The sequence below is a fragment of the Rutidosis leptorrhynchoides genome, chromosome 11 (assembly GCF_046630445.1).
Source record: "Rutidosis leptorrhynchoides isolate AG116_Rl617_1_P2 chromosome 11, CSIRO_AGI_Rlap_v1, whole genome shotgun sequence".
NCBI classification, from domain to species: Eukaryota; Viridiplantae; Streptophyta; class Magnoliopsida; order Asterales; family Asteraceae; genus Rutidosis; species Rutidosis leptorrhynchoides.
The window spans coordinates 56463021-56479498 of NC_092343.1; the positions used below are offsets into that span (position 1 = coordinate 56463021).

General features: G+C 34.3%; 2 non-coding genes across 2 annotated transcripts; both read left to right on the forward strand.

The window, feature by feature from the left end:
* The first annotated feature begins 6458 nt into the window (after positions 1-6458).
* Positions 6459-6565, forward strand: LOC139879203 (small nucleolar RNA R71). The gene has a single exon (XR_011770056.1). It is a non-coding gene; the product is annotated as a small nucleolar RNA R71 (small nucleolar RNA).
* A 7585-nt stretch (positions 6566-14150) lies between these two features.
* On the forward strand, positions 14151-14257 carry LOC139879204 (small nucleolar RNA R71). Its single transcript, XR_011770058.1, has one exon. It is a non-coding gene; the product is annotated as a small nucleolar RNA R71 (small nucleolar RNA).
* The last annotated feature ends 2221 nt before the right edge of the window (positions 14258-16478 follow it).

The following is a 16478-nucleotide window of genomic DNA, read 5'->3' on the forward strand; positions in this document are numbered from 1 at the left end:
GACAAACCGGTCATTAAACGGTAAAACCCCCATTTTATAATAATACTACTACTTATTTATATATATATTTTTACAAATAAACTTAATAATATAGCGTTAACTTCACCAGCTCCCTGTGGAACGAACCGGACTTACTAAAAACTACACTACTCTACGATTAGGTACACTGCCTATAGTGTTGTAGCAAGGTTTAGGTATATCCCATCCGTAAATTAATAAAACTTGTGTCATATTTTGTAGTATTTTGTATTAAAAATAATACTATTTCGTACCCTCACGCTACATCATCAAGTTTTTGGCGCCAAAAACTTGATGTGTGCAGCGGGGTGTACGAAATAGTATTAATTTTTACTAGGAAATACTACAAAATATGACACAAGTTTTAATTAAATTACGGATGGGATATACCTAAACCTTGCTACAACACTATAGGCAGTGTACCTAATCGTAGAGTAGTGTAGTTTTTAGTAAGTCTGGTTCGTTCCACAGGGAGCTAGTGATTACGTACTATATTTTTATAAAACTATATATATATATATATATATATATATATATATATATATATATATATATATATATATATATATATATATAAGTAGTAATATTATTATAAAAGGGGGGTTTTTACCGTTTAATGACCGGTTTGTCGATTTTATATTTTTAAGCGTAAAGATAAATGACAATAATTAAAGTGCGTAAAATAAATAAATGACGATAAATAAAATAACAATAAATAAAATTGCGATAGAATATGAAATAAAAGGATTATGCTTATTTAAACTTCCGTAATCATGATGATTGACGTTTTGATTTTAATTAATTGTTACTCGGGTTAATTGTCCTTTGTCATGGTTTATTTGATACCTATATGGTTTTTATCCATAATAGTCCATCGGTCATAAATATAAAGTGCGAGTGTCCTCGTCAAATTACCCTTATACCCGAAGTCAAATATTCCAACTAATTAAGGATTTAAACTGTGACGCAGTTATCACTTCTGTCAACAATTACACCAGTTATCACTGTATGTAATCTACCCCTGTTTTGATTAGATATGAATATTAATTTACCCACTTGATCAGTTTGAATAATCAATTACCCAACCCGAATAATTAATTAAATGATTATAATAGATTCCATATGAACGTCACTAAATAGGACAACCATAATCATTATTAATTATTAGGATAATTAATTTGAAGATAGGTTCGACAGACTCCAATGAGTTGTCACTCAATTAGACAATACCCCCCATCTATTAATAGTCAATAGTCCAATTTCCACAAGTGTCGGTCTTTTGCCCAAACCTTAATTATGGTACACAGCCCAATTACCCAATTTTAGTAATTAGCCCAACATCATGATTACTTCGTTTTAAATAAACATAATAATAACTTAGCTACGAGACATTAATGTAAAAAGGTTGAACATAACTTACAATGATTAAAAATAGCGTAGCGTTACACGGACAGAATTTTGACTTACACACTCAAACGATCTCTATCATAAATCTTATTATTATCATAATTTAAAATTAAAATTAAGATTATTGTTATATCTTATTAAGTTAACATTATGATAGAGATATAGAATATAGATATTGATAATTGATATAGATATTTGATCGGATAAAAAAAAAGGATAGAAAAGTTCTCTCCCAATTCGATCGTAAATCATCGCTTTTATAGCGAAATTAGAATTGAAATTTTCATTTACGACCCCTGAACTATGCTCAATTAACAACTTTTTATTATTTAATATTATTCTTATTATGAATTATTTAAATATTATATTTTATTCTTGTGCATAGTTGACTCGTAATTTTTACACCGTTGCGTCGAGCGCTGAAAGTTGGTTCATGCCTCGGTTCCGGATTTTCGAACGCCCTTTCGTACAATTTTATATCGTGTACTTTGCGTTTTGTAACTTGTACTCTTGTCATTTTTAGATGTTCTTCATCAATAATTTGAACCTTTTTGATTGTATCTTGTACTTTTGAGCTTTTTGGACCTTTGCGTCTTCAAATCTTCGTTTTCGCCTTTTGTCTTCGCACTTATTTAAAATAAACGAATATTACTCGAAAATGGAACAATTGCAACTAAAATCTTGTCTTTCTTGGGGGATTTTGCTATGAAATATATGTTCCTTTTTAGCCTTATCAATATCCCCACACTTGAGCGTTGCTTGTCCTCAAGCAATACAGTCTTGAAATATAATACATCACACGAATCACTTCTTTATTCTTCACACTTTGTACATCAGTGATTTTGATAGAGCGGTATAAACAATGATATTAACAATAGAACCATGGTTAAAGGTGGGTGTGTCATCCACAGTTGCCTTGGGTGTAGGTCAACGACACTTGCAATCAAATAGCCGATTTACTTTCGGTTTCCAAAGCAAAGTGCACATTTGAAAGGCGGTTTACAGTCCCATATGACTTATGAAAATTTAGATCCTTTAGGAAATTGGATCTTTATGAAAACATTTGATCTTTTGAAAATTCAAGCTAGATTTTACCCTAGACAAGTTTTCTGATTTGATCCACCATCGGTGTTGCAAAATATATTTGTGGATCAATATTTTGGCTAAAAACTTTTAGGTTCGTGTAATCCACTGCTATCCCTGTATCGGAAAGCACACATCCAGTTTACTTGTTCCGTATATTACCTTTCGGCAAACTACCGTCCGGTTGTAAAGGAAAGCGATGAACAAGAAACTGTTAAGGCAATGTCCCGTGACATGCAGATGATTATGGTCTTATTAACGTGTCGGATGCTAGAACTATCCTTGGTAGGAGCGATAGTAAAGATCATCCTATGATTTTTCGGTCTGGCACAAGGTCCTGTCTCCGACCATGCTATGCAACCACCGTTCTTACGGTTGACACCCGATTTGGTTCAGGTGACCTAATGAATTCTGTTGAATTCCCAGGATTTTACGTTCAATGGTAATGAACGCATTGAAAATGGATTTTCAGAAAACAAATCGGTTTTAATTTTGATCAAAATATTTTCTCGTTCAAGCTCGAGTTTAGATATCATTGAATTCCATGAGTTTGAATTCTCAATCTTTAAGGTCAATCTCTAGGATTGAGTAATATCAGTCTTAAAAGCTGATTTTTAATCTTTAAGGAGATTATCCTTTCTGGGGATCTGATTCATTAGTCTTATCAAGCTAATTTGCACGGTGCCCTCCCCATTTTACAAGACAGACCCTCTCATGGTTAGGATAAGTCTGACCACTTGGCGACCCTGTTTGATGCTGAGGTCCGTGGATTTCCTGCTGATTTTAGTGATGACTTTTCTAGGTTTTTCGTCAACCTACAGCTGGTCTGGATGACAACTTCATGACCTAAATCAAGAAGCGCGTTTCTTTTTCGGAAGACTTTACTTCCTTTTAATGATGGAATTGATTCATCGTGTAGATCCATCTTTCTTTCAAAAGTATTATAGTAAATAGGGTAAAACTGATTAGTATCATCCAAAACAAAAGTACCTGCAATAATCTTGTACAAAAATATGTGATAGATAGTTTTTAATTGAATAACTTGGTACATTCTCCCCACACTTAGTTTCTTTCTTTGCCTTTTTATTCTCCTTTATTCCATTTTAAATGAATTCAAGCATTTTAGGTTGTTTCTCAATTTATGTCCTTTCCGATAATTTCGGTATTATCACCTAGTTTTCACCGTTCATAAATATGTATAAACATGATTTTGACTTCATTTAATTGAAAATTTTTCAAATTTTCACAAAATTTGGCAAATAAACCAAGTATAAACCTGAGAGAATTTATAACCCTTCCCCACACTTAAGATCATGCAATGCCCTCATTTGCATGAAATCAGACTATAATTTAAATTCATGAGGGTGATTAGCGTAGAAAAGTGATTAAAAATACCGAGTTTGTAATTACAAAGCTCGTCGAATGATAGATGGCGCCTCATCGTTCATTCCTTCATTTGTTATATCACATTTGTTGTTTTGTGTCTTGTCGTCAAAATTAGTACCTTTTGCTGAACTTAATGACAGTCTTTGAAAGTGCGCTGTTTTACCCTATTTTGTACATAACATAGAACACAAACATATATATACATATTTTTGAAGTTTGGTATATAACCCCACTTTTCAAAAATTTATAAAGTATAATATTTTTGGCATACTTTAAATCAATAAAATTAAAAATAATGATAACAAAATTTGTCGCCCCGCCCTCGGGTAAAGTAATTTCGGCTTAATGACCTAGTCTTCAACTCACGACGAATTTTAGAAATCATTTTTTTCAACTTAATGAATTAAAGTAAATTTTGTTTTTTTAAAATTCACACAAAACTTAAAAGCATATTAATTTCATATAAGACCTACAAAATAAAAATTCAGAATGGAGGGAGAAAACTAGTTCTTTAGTGTCTGCTAGCGGAAAAGACCAATCGGGTTCCATTCTCGGAACTACACGAGAACAGAACAACTAACTCTAGATAGCATTTTCTTTTTAGAACATTTGAATCTCCCCACACTTAGGTAGCCGTGGTGTCAAAATTGTGATTAACTTCATCGTTAATTTCTCTTGTTCCATAATCAACTTGCATATCCGTGACTTTTTCTTTAAGCCATTGGTCGGATTCCTGTGTAATATCCACAATTTCAACTAGTTTCTCCTTTTCTTTAGGTGATAGATTGGATACTAACCGGTTACATAACTTAAAGTTCCCCTTGGTTCTAGCATCGCGAATCCGTTTAATAAGTTTCTTCATTGAACTATTAATAACGGGATCATTTAATTTCGTATCAACAACGGGGTTCTTTGTTATCATGTCATCATTAGGTGTTACTTCATTTTCCCCACACTTAGGCGTTTCATTATTGCTAAGTATTACCGTTGGAGTTGGTAAAACCACATGGTTCTTACCAATTGTTTTTACTGGTTCAACGGTTTTGGCTGGTGGAGATTTAGACTTTCGAATCATAAAGGTGATCGATTTGTCACCACTTTTAAGTGTCATTCTTCCATTTCCTACATCAAATAACGCCTTGGTGGACGCTAAGAATGGCCGACCTAAAATTAGAGGAATGTTTGGGTCCTCTTCTATGTCAATGACAATAAATTCGACTAGAAAGGTTAAATTGCCTACTTGAACGGGTAGGTTGTCAGCAATTCCAACTGGGTGCTTAATGGTTTGATCAAAGAGTCGAACACTCATATCCGTTGGACTTAACTTACCTACACCTAATCTCTTATATAAGGAAAGAGGCATAACACTTACGCTTGCACCTAAATCTGCTAGTGCATCATACATGACACAATCACTAAGTAGACAAGGAACAATAAATTCACCCGGATCACCTACCCTAGGTGGAGGTTTTGGTAGAACTGTATTCACCGGGTTTACTTCTACGGCTTTTGTTTCTTGTACTTTCTTATTCTTTTTCTTCTTCTTCTTTCCAGAAGTATCACAATCTTTATTACTTATTACTTGCTCATATTCAACTCCTTTTCTTGGAAACGGGATGGGTGGTTTGTATGGTGCCACCACTGGCTTTACATACTCGGGTGGTGGTGGTGTAACTTCTTCATTGTTACTCTCATCTAAAACCTTCCCATCTTCTGGTGCTGGTTTTTCAGAATTCGTTGAAACCATATTAACATTCTCATTCCGAGGATTTACTTCAGTATTACTCGGTAGCTTTCCTTGTTCCCTCTCACTCATCATGCTAGCAAGAGTACCTACGTGTTTTTCTAGATTCAAAATGGAAGCTTGTTGAGTTCTTAATGACTGATCAAATCTCTCGTTCGTTTGGGTTTGAGATGTAATGAATTGTGTTTGAGATTCAATCAGCTTTGCCATCATTTCTTCTAGATTTGGTTTTTTCTCTTTGGGTTGTTGTGGTGGTTTATACAAGCTAGGTCTTTGTTGATTGAAAGTGTTGTTTTGAGTCGGTTGGTTATTCGGACCTTGTTGGTTATACCAGTTATTTTCGGGTCCTTTTGGATTGTAAAGAATGTTTTGATTTCGATTTAAGTTTAGCCTTGGCGGTTGATAATTATTTTGATAATTATTTCCCGGCCTTTGGTTCATATAGGAAACATTCTCTCGTTGTTCCATCGTTGGTTCAATGTGACAATCTTTCAATAAGTGTGGTCCACCGCATTGCTCACAACTGATTCGTATTGCGTGAATATCTTTATTCATCTTTTCCATTCGTCTTTCGAAAGCATCTATTTTTGCGGAAACGGAATCAAAGTCATGGCTAGAATCGGCTCTAGCCGCTTTAGATGATCGAAAGATATCTTTTTCTTGGTGCCACTCATGCGAGTGGGAGGCTGTGTTATCAATAATTTTGTAAGCTTCAGTTGCGGTTTTCTTCATAATGGAACCACCAGCTGTTATGTCGATGTCTTTTCGTGTAGCAACGTTGACACCTTGGTAGAATATTTGTACTATTTGGTAAGTGTCTAAACCGTGTTGAGGACATCCTCTCAACATCCTTCCGAATCTTGTCCACGCCTCATATAATGTTTCATTTGGCTTTTGTTTGAACGTAACAATTTCTCCTTGAAGTCTCACGGCTTTGGATGCCGGAAAGAATCGTTTAAGAAATTTTTCAACTAAAACATCCCATGTGTCAATCGCCCCTTCAGGTAACGATTCTAACCAATCTTTGGCTTCTCCCTTTAAAGTCCAGGGAAACAACATGAGATAGATCTGCTCATCTTCCACTTCTCGGATTTTGAATAGTGTACAAATTCTATTAAACGTACGAAGATGTTCGTTTGGGTCTTCATTCGGCGCACCACTGAATTGGCATTGATTAGTCACCATGTGTAGAATTTGTCCTTTGATTTCATAATCTGGAGCATTAACTTCTGGTTTAATAATGGCATGACCTTGGCCCGTGCGTGTAGCTCTCATTCGGTCTTCCATACTTAGAGGTTCTAGATTTTCCATGATTGGAAGTGTTGTATCTGAATCACTAGAGGTTTCTGATTTAATGGTTTCTTCCTCAACAATCTCTGTTTGAATGATTGGTGGTTCCGGAGGAATAATTAATGGATCAGGGTCTCGGAATTGTCCCTGAGTATTCTCCGGATTCTCAATTGTGATATTGGTTTCAAAAACTGGATTATCAGAAATTTGAGTTGAAGTACTCGGTCGACTTGATGACGAGTCTAAGAAAAAATCAACGGCAGCTATATTTGTTAAATGTCTTGATCTAGTTACAGGTGGTGAACGTACAAAAGGTGGTGAACGTCTTGCTCGGTGCATTCACAGAATATCCTATTAGTTATAAAAATAATAAGAAAAACTTATATAAGCTATCCATTTAATAGACTTTTCTGATTTTGCCCACGTTTCGAATAGCCAAAAGATGCAGCAGAGGGGCAGGATTCGTTTGGTCTCAATATAATTGAGGACTGTTTGGCTCCAATAACCCGGTCCACGTACAAATTCAACTATTACTACGAACCAGAAAAATGTCAACGTCTATTAACTTAACCGCTTAAATAATTTTTCTTTCCGTTTGGAGAATTAGATAAAAAATAGAGAAAATTCTAAGTCCTAAAAACTAGAGCGTCGAGAAATAAGAAAGAAATAGATTGCGCGTCGAAAAACGTCGAAAAATAAAAAGGTCAAAAAATAGGCGTCGAAAAATAAAAATAAGAAAGTAGTGCGAAATACGGCGTCGTAAAATTCTAAAGCACCTAAATCTTAGTCTAAAGAAAAAGCACTTAAAGGATTTTACGGCAAACCTAGAAATTCTAGAAATAAAAAAAATAACTACGCCAAAAATAAACTTAATACTAAAAGTTGCGACTGAGTCAAAAAAAAAAAAAAAACTAAAGGTAATAAAACTAAAAATAAATTTTTTTTTTTTTTTTTTTTTTTTTTAAGTCTTAATCTAATCCTAAACTCATGGTTATAATCATAATCAAAATCATTTAAATTTCCTTATAGTATATATAAAATACTTGATGTCAAAGCGAGGTGTATATAAAATAGTTTATATTTTACTAGGAAATACTATTAAATACGATACAATTTTACACAAGATATTTATTTATTTATAGAATGGATATACTTAAACCTTGCTACAACACTTATAGGCAGTGTACCTAATCGTACAGTAGTGTAGTTTTTAGTAAGTCCGGTTCGTTCCACAGGGAAATCTTTAAACAAAGCTCAACGCTATATTAGTTTACTTTTATAAAAATACAAATATATATATAAGTAATATTATTATTATAAAGGGGGGTTTTTACCGTTTAATGACCGGTTTGTCGATTAAAACTTTAGTCGCAGTTAAAACCTAATGTAAAATATTAAATAAATACAAGACTTAAATTAAAGCGTAAAGTAAATAATGATAATGAAATTGCGAATAAAAATGCGATAAAATAAACTTGCGATAAAAAGTACGATAATTAAAAGTGCGATTAAATAAAATAACAATAAATAAAAGTGCGATAATTAGAAGTGCAATTAAATATAAAATAAAGGAAATTAAATATGAAATAAAAGAATTATGCTTATTTAAACTTCCGTAATCATGATGTTTGACGTGTTGATTTTAGTTTTATGCCCATGGGTTAATTGTCCTTTGTCCTGGATTATTCAATATGTCCGTCTGGTTTTTGTCCATAACAGTCCATCAGTCATAAATATAAATTGCAAGTGTCCTTGTCAAATTATTATTATACCCGAAGTTAAATATTCCAACTAATTGGGGATTCGAATTGTAACAAGGTTTTAATACTTTGTTTAATGAATACACCAGGTTATCGACTGCGTGTAAACCAAGGTTTTACTACTTTGTTAACAATTACACCAATTACCCTTGAATGTAATTTCACCCCTGTTTTAATTATTCTAGTGGCTATTAATCCATTCCCGTGTCCGGTTAAATGAACGATTATTCGTACATATAAATACCCCGCCCATCGTGTCCGATTGAGTGTATATGGTAAATTATAGGGACGCCCAATTGTAAATCTTTATATTAACATTAACAAACTTTCATTTAGTTAAACAAATATAAAGCCCATTAATAGCCCATAGTCTAATTTCCACAAGTGTCGTTCTTTTGTCCAAACCCCAATTATGGTACAAAGCCCAATTACCCAATTTTAGTAATTAGCCCAACATCATGATTACTTCGTTTTAAATAAGCATAATAATAACTTAGCTACGAGACATTAATATAAAAAGGTTGAACATAACTTACAATGATTAAAAATAGCGTAGCGTTACACGGACAGAATTTCGACTTACACCCTTACAACATTCGCTAACATACCCTTATTATTAGAATTAAAATTAAAATTAAAATATAAATTATAAATATAAATATAAGTTTTACGTATGAAGAGGAAGAAAAAAGATGATTAAAACTCGGCAGAAAACTGGCTTTATATAGGACCTGACCAGCAATCTCACTCCATGCGACTCGCATGGATTTGTGCCTCTGGCCATGCGAGTCGCATGGCCACCCTGGATCCAGCCAAATTGATTTGTTTTCTTCTTGCCGACGTAATATAATAATAATAATATATATAATATATAATTATATATAATTATATATATATTATATTATATTTTTGTGCATAGTAGACTAGATATTTTTGGTCCGTTGCGTCGGGCGTTTCTTCTTGGCTCAGGTCCCGGTTCCGGATTTTCGGACGTCCTCGCGTATTATTTTAAATCGCGTACTTTGCGTCTTGTAACTTGTACTCTTGTCATTTTGAGACGTTCCTCATCAATATTTTGAACCTTTTTAATTGTATCTTGTACTTTTTAGCTCTTTGGACCTTTTTGTCTTCAATTTGTCGAATCTGCCTTTTATCTTCTCTTTTTAAAATTTAAACGAATATCGCTTGTAAATCGAACAATACCAACTAAAATCTTGTCTTTCTTAAGGAATAATGCTATGAAATATATGTTCTTTTTTAGCATTATCAAATATTCCCACACTTGAGCGTTGCTTGTCCTCAAGCAATATTGTCTTGAAATACTAGAATCACTTCTTTATTCTTCATACTTTGTACATCAGTGATTTCTATACGGCGGTATAAACAATGGTAATAACGATATGGTTTACAGTCCCACATGACTATAAAAATTTAGATCCATTAAGGAAATTGGATCTTTATGAAAACATTTGATCTTTTGAAAATTAAATCTAGTTTTTACCCTAGATAAGTTTTCCGGAATAACCCTTTACCGGTGTTTGCAAAATATTTTTGTGGGTTTGGTGGGTTTCAGATTTGAAAATTTTAGCTCAAAACTTGCGGTTTTGTGTCACCCACTTGCTAACCTTGTATTTGGAAAGCAACACGTCCAGTTTACTTGTTCCGTATATTACCTTTCGGCAAACTACCGTCCGGTTGTAAAGGAAAGCGTTGAACAAGCAACTGTTAAAGGCAATGTCCCGTGACATGCTTTTGATTATGGTCTTATAACGTGTCGGACGCAATTACTATCCTTGGTAGGAGCAATAGTAAAGCTCACCCTTATAATTTTTCGGTCTGGCACAAGGTCCTGTCTCCGACCATGCTATGCAACCACCGTTCTTACGGTTGACACCCGATTTGGTTCAGGTGACCTAATGAATTCTGTTGAATTCCCAGGATTTTACGTTCAATGGTAATGAACGCATTGAAAATGGATTTTCAGAAAACAAATCGGTTTTAATTTTGATCAAAATATTTTCTCGTTCAAGCTCGAGTTTAGATATCATTGAATTCCATGAGTTTGAATTCTCAATCTTTAAGGTCAATCTCTAGGATTGAGTAATATCAGTCTTAAAAGCTGATTTTTAATCTTTAAGGAGATTATCCTTTCTGGGGATCTGATTCATTAGTCTTATCAAGCTAATTTGCACGGCGCCCTCCCCATTTTACAAGACAGACCCTCTCATGGTTAGGATAAGTCTGACCACTTGGCGACCCTGTTTGATGCTGAGGTCCGTGGATTTCCTGCTGATTTTAGTGATGACTTTTCTAGGTTTTTCGTCAACCTACAGCTGGTCTGGACGACAACTTCATGACCTAAATCAAGAAGCGCGTTTCTTTTTCGGAAGACTTTACTTCCTTTTAATGATGGAATTGATTCATCGTGTAGATCCATCTTTCTTTCAAAAGTATTATAGTAAATCGGGTAAAACTGATTAGTATCATCCAAAACAAAAGTACCTGCAATAATCTTGTACAAAAATATGTGATAGATAGTTTTTAATTGAATAACTTGGTACATTCTCCCCACACTTAGTTTCTTTCTTTGCCTTTTTATTCTCCTTTATTCCATTTTAAATGAATTCAAGCATTTTAGGTTGTTTCTCAATTTATGTCCTTTCCGATAATTTCGGTATTATCACCTAGTTTTCACCGTTCATAAATATGTATAAACATGATTTTGACTTCATTTAATTGAAAATTTTTCAAATTTTCACAAAATTTGGCAAATAAACCAAGTATAAACCTGAGAGAATTTATAACCCTTCCCCACACTTAAGATCATGCAATGCCCTCATTTGCATGAAATCAGACTATAATTTAAATTCATGAGGGTGATTAGCGTAGAAAAGTGATTAAAAATACCGAGTTTGTAATTACAAAGCTCGTCGAATGATAGATGGCGCCTCATCGTTCATTCCTTCATTTGTTATATCACATTTGTTGTTTTGTGTCTTGTCGTCAAAATTAGTACCTTTTGCTGAACTTAATGACAGTCTTTGAAAGTGCGCTGTTTTACCCTATTTTGTACATAACATAGAACACAAACATATATATACATATTTTTGAAGTTTGGTATATAACCCCACTTTTCAAAAATTTATAAAGTATAATATTTTTGGCATACTTTAAATCAATAAAATTAAAAATAATGATAACAAAATTTGTCGCCCCGCCCTCGGGTAAAGTAATTTCGGCTTAATGACCTAGTCTTCAACTCACGACGAATTTTAGAAATCATTTTTTTCAACTTAATGAATTAAAGTAAATTTTGTTTTTTTAAAATTCACACAAAACTTAAAAGCATATTAATTTCATATAAGACCTACAAAATAAAAATTCAGAATGGAGGGAGAAAACTAGTTCTTTAGTGTCTGCTAGCGGAAAAGACCAATCGGGTTCCATTCTCGGAACTACACGAGAACAGAACAACTAACTCTAGATAGCATTTTCTTTTTAGAACATTTGAATCTCCCCACACTTAGGTAGCCGTGGTGTCAAAATTGTGATTAACTTCATCGTTAATTTCTCTTGTTCCATAATCAACTTGCATATCCGTGACTTTTTCTTTAAGCCATTGGTCGGATTCCTGTGTAATATCCACAATTTCAACTAGTTTCTCCTTTTCTTTAGGTGATAGATTGGATACTAACCGGTTACATAACTTAAAGTTCCCCTTGGTTCTAGCATCGCGAATCCGTTTAATAAGTTTCTTCATTGAACTATTAATAACGGGATCATTTAATTTCGTATCAACAACGGGGTTCTTTGTTATCATGTCATCATTAGGTGTTACTTCATTTTCCCCACACTTAGGCGTTTCATTATTGCTAAGTATTACCGTTGGAGTTGGTAAAACCACATGGTTCTTACCAATTGTTTTTACTGGTTCAACGGTTTTGGCTGGTGGAGATTTAGACTTTCGAATCATAAAGGTGATCGATTTGTCACCACTTTTAAGTGTCATTCTTCCATTTCCTACATCAAATAACGCCTTGGTGGACGCTAAGAATGGCCGACCTAAAATTAGAGGAATGTTTGGGTCCTCTTCTATGTCAATGACAATAAATTCGACTAGAAAGGTTAAATTGCCTACTTGAACGGGTAGGTTGTCAGCAATTCCAACTGGGTGCTTAATGGTTTGATCAAAGAGTCGAACACTCATATCCGTTGGACTTAACTTACCTACACCTAATCTCTTATATAAGGAAAGAGGCATAACACTTACGCTTGCACCTAAATCTGCTAGTGCATCATACATGACACAATCACTAAGTAGACAAGGAACAATAAATTCACCCGGATCACCTACCCTAGGTGGAGGTTTTGGTGGAACTGTATTCACCGGGTTTACTTCTACGGCTTTTGTTTCTTGTACTTTCTTATTCTTTTTCTTCTTCTTCTTTCCAGAAGTATCACAATCTTTATTACTTATTACTTGCTCATATTCAACTCCTTTTCTTGGAAACGGGATGGGTGGTTTGTATGGTGCCACCACTGGCTTTACATACTCGGGTGGTGGTGGTGTAACTTCTTCATTGTTACTCTCATCTAAAACCTTCCCATCTTCTGGTGCTGGTTTTTCAGAATTCGTTGAAACCATATTAACATTCTCATTCCGAGGATTTACTTCAGTATTACTCGGTAGCTTTCCTTGTTCCCTCTCACTCATCATGCTAGCAAGAGTACCTACGTGTTTTTCTAGATTCAAAATGGAAGCTTGTTGAGTTCTTAATGACTGATCAAATCTCTCGTTCGTTTGGGTTTGAGATGTAATGAATTGTGTTTGAGATTCAATCAGCTTTGCCATCATTTCTTCTAGATTTGGCTTTTTCTCTTTGGGTTGTTGTGGTGGTTTATACAAGCTAGGTCTTTGTTGATTGAAAGTGTTGTTTTGAGTCGGTTGGTTATTCGGACCTTGTTGGTTATACCAGTTATTTTCGGGTCCTTTTGGATTGTAAAGAATGTTTTGATTTCGATTTAAGTTTAGCCTTGGCGGTTGATAATTATTTTGATAATTATTTCCCGGCCTTTGGTTCATATAGGAAACATTCTCTCGTTGTTCCATCGTTGGTTCAATGTGACAATCTTTCAATAAGTGTGGTCCACCGCATTGCTCACAACTGATTCGTATTGCGTGAATATCTTTATTCATCTTTTCCATTCGTCTTTCGAAAGCATCTATTTTTGCGGAAACGGAATCAAAGTCATGGCTAGAATCGGCTCTAGCCGCTTTAGATGATCGAAAGATATCTTTTTCTTGGTGCCACTCATGCGAGTGGGAGGCTGTGTTATCAATAATTTTGTAAGCTTCAGTTGCGGTTTTCTTCATAATGGAACCACCAGCTGTTATGTCGATGTCTTTTCGTATAGCAACGTTGACACCTTGGTAGAATATTTGTACTATTTGGTAAGTGTCTAAACCGTGTTGAGGACATCCTCTCAACATCCTTCCGAATCTTGTCCACGCCTCATATAATGTTTCATTTGGCTTTTGTTTGAACGTAACAATTTCTCCTTGAAGTCTCACGGCTTTGGATGCCGGAAAGAATCGTTTAAGAAATTTTTCAACTAAAACATCCCATGTGTCAATCGCCCCTTCAGGTAACGATTCTAACCAATCTTTGGCTTCTCCCTTTAAAGTCCAGGGAAACAACATGAGATAGATCTGCTCATCTTCCACTTCTCGGATTTTGAATAGTGTACAAATTCTATTAAACGTACGAAGATGTTCGTTTGGGTCTTCATTCGGCGCACCACTGAATTGGCATTGATTAGTCACCATGTGTAGAATTTGTCCTTTGATTTCATAATCTGGAGCATTAACTTCTGGTTTAATAATGGCATGACCTTGGCCCGTGCGTGTAGCTCTCATTCGGTCTTCCATACTTAGAGGTTCTAGATTTTCCATGATTGGAAGTGTTGTATCTGAATCACTAGAGGTTTCTGATTTAATGGTTTCTTCCTCAACAATATCTGTTTGAATGATTGGTGGTTCCGGAGGAATAATTAATGGATCAGGGTCTCGGAATTGTCCCTGAGTATTCTCCGGATTCTCAATTGTGATATTGGTTTCAAAAACTGGATTATCAGAAATTTGAGTTGAAGTACTCGGTCGACTTGATGACGAGTCTAAGAAAAAATCAACGGCAGCTATATTTGTTAAATGTCTTGATCTAGTTACAGGTGGTGAACGTACAAAAGGTGGTGAACGTCTTGCTCGGTGCATTCACAGAATATCCTATTAGTTATAAAAATAATAAGAAAAACTTATATGTAAAAAAAAAATCGTTTTAAAAAAAACGTAAAAAAAAAACGTAAAAAAAAAAAAAAATTGTAAAAAAAAAACGTTTTTTTATTTAGAAAAAAAATTCGTTTTTAAAAAAAAAAAAAATTGTAAAAAAAAATTTAAAAAAAATTTAAAAAAAATTAAAAAAAAAATTATAAATAATATTTATTTTTAGTTTTATTACCTTTAGTTTTTTTTTTTGACTCAGTCGCAACTTTTAGTATTAAGTTTATTTTTGGCGTAGTTATTTTTTTTATTTCTAGAATTTCTAGGTTTGCCGTAAAATCCTTTAAGTGCTTTTTCTTTAGACTAAGATTTAGGTGCTTTAGAATTTTACGACGCCGTATTTCGCACTACTTTCTTATTTTTATTTTTCGACGCCTATTTTTCGACCTTTTTATTTTTCGACGTTTTTCGACGCGCAATCTATTTCTTTCTTATTTCTCGACGCTCTAGTTTTTAGGACTTAGAATTTTCTCTATTTTTTATCTAATTCTCCAAACGGAAAGAAAAATTATTTAAGCGGTTAAGTTAATAGACGTTGACATTTTTCTGGTTCGTAGTAATAGTTGGATTTGTACGTGGACCGGGTTATTGGAGCCAAACAGTCCTCAATTATATTGAGACCAAACGAATCCTGCCCCTCTGCTGCATCTTTTGGCTATTCGAAACGTGGGCAAAATCAGAAAAGTCTATTAATTGGATAGCTTATATAAGTTTTTCTTATTATTTTTATAACTAATAGGATATTCTGTGAATGCACCGAGCAAGACGTTCACCACCTTTTGTACGTTCACCACCTGTAACTAGATCAAGACATTTAACAAATATAGCTGCCGTTGATTTTTTCTTAGACTCGTCATCAAGTCGACCGAGTACTTCAACTCAAATTTCTGATAATCCAGTTTTTGAAACCAATATCACAATTGAGAATCCGGAGAATACTCAGGGACAATTCCGAGACCCTGATCCATTAATTATTCCTCCGGAACCACCAATCATTCAAACAGAGATTGTTGAGGAAGAAACCATTAAATCAGAAACCTCTAGTGATTCAGATACAACACTTCCAATCATGGAAAATCTAGAACCTCTAAGTATGGAAGACCGAATGAGAGCTACACGCACGGGCCAAGGTCATGCCATTATTAAACCAGAAGTTAATGCTCCAGATTATGAAATCAAAGGACAAATTCTACACATGGTGACTAATCAATGCCAATTCAGTGGTGCGCCGAATGAAGACCCAAACGAACATCTTCGTACGTTTAATAGAATTTGTACACTATTCAAAATCCGAGAAGTGGAAGATGAGCAGATCTATCTCATGTTGTTTCCCTGGACTTTAAAGGGAGAAGCCAAAGATTGGTTAGAATCGTTACCTGAAGGGGCGATTGACACATGGGATGTTTTAGTTGAAAAATTTCTTAAACGATTCTTTCCGGCATCCAAAGCCGTG